The 5,440-nt window shown below is 43.6% G+C and overlaps 1 long non-coding RNA gene across 5 annotated transcripts; it reads left to right on the top strand.

Annotated features, from left to right (window-relative positions):
• Positions 1–5,077, top strand: LOC104999522. 5 transcript variants are annotated; one of them, XR_826605.1, is made up of 5 exons: positions 1–40; positions 405–567; positions 2,980–3,086; positions 3,588–3,641; positions 4,617–5,077. It is a non-coding gene; the product is annotated as an uncharacterized LOC104999522 (long non-coding RNA). The 5 variants fall into 5 exon arrangements; XR_826603.1 differs by lacking the exon at positions 1–40 and adding an exon at positions 48–261; XR_826601.1 differs by lacking the exon at positions 1–40 and adding an exon at positions 181–294.
• The last annotated feature ends 363 nt before the right edge of the window (positions 5,078–5,440 follow it).

The following is a 5,440-nucleotide window of genomic DNA, read 5'->3' as shown; positions in this document are numbered from 1 at the left end:
GGGCAGCCGTGTTCACCTGGCTGGTACGGCCGTCGGTAAAGTAAGTGGGGAAAATGTGTGTTGGTCGCTCTGTCGCGTCCGACTCTCTGCGGCTCCCTGGACTGTAGCCCGGCAGGCTTCTCTGTCCATGGGATTCTCCAGGCAAGGATACTAGAGTTGTCATGCTCTCCTCCAGGGGATCTTCCTGATCCAGGGATCGAACCCAGGTCTCCCGCATCGCTGGCGGATTCTTTATCGTCTGAGCCACCACGGAAAGCCAAAGTAGGAAAGGTGGCCTTCTAAAGGGCAGAGGTGGTGAGAAGGAGCTTTTCAGGGGGAGGCAGGTAGAAGAAATCAGCCAGCCATGGTTTCTGCCTGTGCCTCTTGCTTGATCTCCGACCTGTGTGTTTATTTGCATTTTCTAGTTCCAGGAAAGCAGCGCTTCATCTCCCAGGTTGTTTCAGGAAGGCTCTTGAAAGCATCCACATGCAAACCACAGGGGCAAAAAGCCTGGGAGCCTGAATTTACCCAAAACATCCATCTTGGGTCCAGGAAGACATACCCAGAAGTCATTGATATTCCTTTGGTGTAAGCCACTAAAATGTACAGTTCCAAATATGTCGATCTTTTATTTTTGTTGTTGCCCACATTTTCACAAAACCCTATCAGGAAGGTGACAGCTAAGTGTTACGTGAGGCCAAGTAAGCCGAAAGAAAGTAGCCTTAACATTATCTTAGTATCCTCAGAAAAATTAATTCAAAGCCATAACTAATGACCACCAACTACATGCAGGGCCTTTTGAGGGAATACCACACTTCCAAAAACAGTCTGTCTCCCAGAATACTTGGAACCTTAAGACAAGAAGGACACAGGCCTAGTAAAAAAAAAAAAAAATCCATAGTACCTTCAAAAGGACATAACAATTAATTTCAAAAATAGGAAAGACCCTCTTAATTAAAACAGTAAATGGTTGGGTACTAAAGGATAAAAAAGGGTTTTCTATGTGGAGTCAACAGGGTAAAGAACAAACAAATGAATTGTATCTGTTAGGTGCTTTGTTATACATCCCACTCCTGAAAAAAGCTCAGGCTATTCAACCTCCCAATATCAGCTAGCAAGTGAACACCAAATGGAATTTAGCAATTATTAACATTTCCTGTTTTTCAACTTCTTGGTACGGTCTATCCCTGGGTCAGTAATATCTTCTGGAGGAGGAAATGGCAACCTGCTCCAGTAGTCTTTCTTTTGAAATCCCAAGAACGGAGGAGCCTGGTGGGCTACAGTCCATAGGGTCAAGAAAGAGAAGACTTAGCAACTAAACAAAAGTATGTTTTACTGCCGTAAGTAAAATACTTCTAATCTTTGTAACATGCCTTCAAGGTATTTTACAGATGAGATTCAGAGGAGTTAAGTAATTTGCCTAAGGCCACATAAACTTTATTAGCTAACTTGTGTGTGTGTATTCAGTCATGTCCAACTCTTTGTAACCCCATGGACTCTAGTCGCCTCTGTCTATGGAATTTTTCAGGCAAGAATACTAGAATGGATTGCCATTTCCTCCTCCAGGGGATCTTCCCAACCCAAGGATCAAACCAGCATCTCTTGTGTCTCCTGCATTGGCAGGCAGATTCTTTACCATTCAGTTCAGTCGCTCAGTCGTGTCCAACTCTTTGCGACCCCATGAATCGCAGCATGCCAGGCCTCCCTGTCCATCACCAACTCCCGGAGTTCCCTCAGACTCACGTCCATCGAGTCAGTGATGCCATCCAGCCATTTCGTCCTCTGTCGTCCCCTTCTCCTCCTGCCCCCAATCCCTCCCAGCATCAGACTCTTTCCAGTGAGTCAACTCTTTGCATGAGGTGGCCAAAGTACTGAAGTTTCAGCTTTAGCATCATTCCTTCCAAAGAAATCCCAGGGCTAATCTTCAGAATGGACTGGTTGGATCTCCTTGCAGTCCAAGGCACTCTCAAGAGTCTTCTCCAACACCACAGTTCAAAAGCATCAATTCTTCGGCACTCGGCTTTCTTAACAGTCCAACTCTCACATCCATACATGACCACTAGAAAAACCATAGCCTTCACTAGACTGACCTTTGTTGGCAAAGTAATGTCTCTGCTTTTTAATATGCTGCCTAGGTTGGTCATAACTTTTCTTCCAAGGAGTAAGCGTCTTTTAACTTCATGGCTGCAGTCACCATCTGCAGTGGTTTTGGAGCCCCAAAAAATAAAGCCTGACACTGTTTCCACTGTTTCCCCATCTATGGGGCCACATGCTGCTGCTGCTAAGTAGCTGCGGTCGTGTCCGACTCTGTGTGACCCCACAGACAGCAGCGCACCAGGCTCTGCTGTCCTTGGGATTTTCCAGGCAAGAACACTGGAGTGGGTTGCCATTTAGTCTTAGGCAAATCCAAGACCCAAACCAAATCTGCTTATCTGTTAATCCTGTGCTCCTAGCTGCATCCAAGCAAAAATGTACACAAGGTTAGCCAAAATATAACAGTTCTTCCATATGAATATTATGACTGGAGTTCGATGGAAGGGTTAGAAAATAGGTTGGAGATAGGTGATAAGAATCCTTGGTCTTTTGTAAATCAATTTGGGTAATGAAATGTTTGTGAATGTATACTCTCTTGTTCCAAAAAGGATTTGAAGCGCTTTATATTTATACCAAGACAAATAGATGAGGAAATTAGGATAATGGAAAAAAAAATTAGAAAATCAAAGTAAAACACCTGAACTAATAAAATCTTGTGTAGTTATAAAAGGTAAATAGAAAATCAAACCAGATTCTTAGCCTACATAGACAAGTAGAGATGATTACTTACAAATAGTTACTTATTCATAAAAGAGCAGTGTCTCTGTCACTGTGCCCCTTGTTGATGCTGCTCTCACCACACATGCATATCTGTACATACCATATTTGAGATCTTATCATCTGCAGAGACAATCTTTACTTCTTCCCTTCTCATTCAGATGCCTGTTATTTCTTTTTCTTGTCTAGTTGCACTGGCCAGGTCTTTCTAGCACAGTGCTGAATGGAAGCAGTGAGAGTGGGCACCCTGTCTTATTCCTGGTCGCAGTGGGAAAGCTTTGAACATCTCACCATAAGTATGATGTTTAACTTTCTTTTTGTCACATTCTTTCTGTACTCAATTTGTTGAGAACTTTTATCATGAAAGATGTTGAATTTTGTCAAATGCTTTTTCTACATCTACTGAACATACAATTTCTGCCTTTCATTCTGTTAACGTGGTAGATCCCATTTCTTGCTTTTCATTGCTTTCCAGGGATAAATTCTGCATGATCATGGTTACATGATCCTTTTACTGTGCTGTTGGAATCAGTTTGCTAGTTTTTTTTTTAAACATTTATGTGGCTGTGCTGGGCCTTAGTTGTGGCACTCAAGATTCTTAGTTGCAGCCTGTGGGATCTAGTTCCCTCACCAGGGAGTAAACCCAGCCCCCTGCATTGGGAGCACAGAGTCTTAGCCACCGGACCACCAGGGAAGTCCCAGTTTGCTAGTATTTTGTTGAAAATGCTTGTATCTGTGTTCATCAGGGGTATTGGCTGATAGTTTTCTTTAATGTTCTTATCTGGCTTCACTTTCAGGATAATCCTGGCCTCGTAAAATGAACTGGAGTGTTCGGCTCTTCAGTTTTTTCAGTAAGTTTGAAGGATTGGCGTTAATTCTTCTTTAAATGTTTGGTAGAATTCACCAGTGAAACCATCTAGTGCTGGCCTTTTTTTGATGGAAGATTTTTGATTACTGTTTGAATTTTGTTACTTGTCATTTTCTCCAAATTTCCTGTTTATTCATGATTCAGCCTTGGTAGGCTGTATATAGACTGGTTTTATAGACTCATCCACTTGGATGTCTCAGTTCAATGGAGAACTGGTCTTTTCATTTTTAAGTCGATAACTGTATCAAGTATTAAAACAAGAGTGTAAAACATACGCTCCCCAGAATCACCACACAGGCACAGCTAGAAAACAAGACCAGCACCATGGAAGATCCTGAGAATGGCCTCCCCCAACAGACACCTGGGGTTTCCCAGGTGGCTCAGTGATAAAGAATCCACCTGTCAATGCAGGAGATGTGGCTTTGATCCCTGGGTCAGGAAGATCCCCTGGAAAAGGAAATGCAACCCACCTTAGTATTCTTGCCTGGGAAATCCCAAGGACAGAGGAGCCTGGCGGACTACAGTCCATGAGGTCACAAAAGAATAAGACATGACTTAGCAATTAAACAATTCTGCTGCTACTGCTGCTAAGTCGCTTCAGTTGTGTCCGACTCTGTTCGACCCCATAGACGGAAGCCCACCAGGCTCCCCCGTCCCTGGGATTCTCCAGGCAAGAACACTGGAGTGGGTTGCCATTTCCTTCTCCAATGCATGAAAGTGAAAAGTGGAAGTGAAGTCGCGCAGTCGTATACGACTCTTCTCGACCCCATGGACTGCAGCCTACCAGGCTCCTCCGTCCATGGGATTTTCCTGGGGTGCCATTGCCTTCTCCGAAATAATTCTAGGGAATACCAAAAAAGCTGAAAGAATAGCCAAATGAGCACATACACTGACACCTAGATTTAAGAGTCAATATTGTGCCGTATTTGTTTTATCCATTTTTTTTTCTTTCTTTCAGACTACCCAACAAATTGAACTTGACTCTGAAATCCACCTGAAACAAACTGCCTGGAGTACTTTGAGAAGCAAATGGACTTAGTTTGGCACCTAAGAAATTTGAAGTAGTAATAATAACATGATAAGTAGATAAATGGTTACTGGGTACATGGTTTGGCATCTAAGAAAATTGAAATAATATGATAACAGAAATAATAATTTGTTCAGTTGCTAAGTTGTGTTCGACTCTTTGCAACCGCACAGACCAGTAGCCCACCAGACGTGTCCATGGGATTCTCCAGGCAAGATTACTGGAGTGGGTTGCATATCTTCTAGGAGATTTTCCTGACCCAGGGATCAAAGCTGCATCTCCTGCTTCCCCTGCATTGCAGGCAAATTTTTCACTGCTGAGCCACTGGGGAAGCCCATATAATAGCTTATAATAAGTAAATAAATGGTTACTAGCTATAAGCTAGAACTGCAGTAACACCTATCCGCCTCATCTCATGAATTTCTCAAGAAACACTCAATAACCCAAGAAAATGAGCACAGGCCCACACAGATGAGACAGTGTGAGGACAAGCAGGAAGCTGACTGGGGTGAGTGGATGTTGTTGTTCAGTCGCTAAGTCATGTCCACCTCTTTGTGACCCTGTGAACTGCAGCACGCCAGGCTTCCCTGTCCTTCACCAACTCCCAGGGTCACTTTCAGGACTGGCGTGCTGCAGCTTGTGAGGTGAGGGGATGGGGGTTTGGTAAACCAAACTGCTGCCAAGAGCATGATTGCAGAAAACACAAGCAGCTGATGTGAAGGAGTGACAGTATTCAAGCACCGCTCAAGTAGGGA

Source organism: Bison bison, unplaced genomic scaffold (genome assembly GCF_000754665.1).
Source record: "Bison bison bison isolate TAMUID 2011002044 unplaced genomic scaffold, Bison_UMD1.0 scf7180017864353, whole genome shotgun sequence".
Taxonomy (NCBI): domain Eukaryota; kingdom Metazoa; phylum Chordata; class Mammalia; order Artiodactyla; family Bovidae; genus Bison; species Bison bison.
The sequence above is the reverse complement of the archived record's forward strand: the minus strand, read 5'-3'. Positions and strand labels throughout refer to the sequence as shown.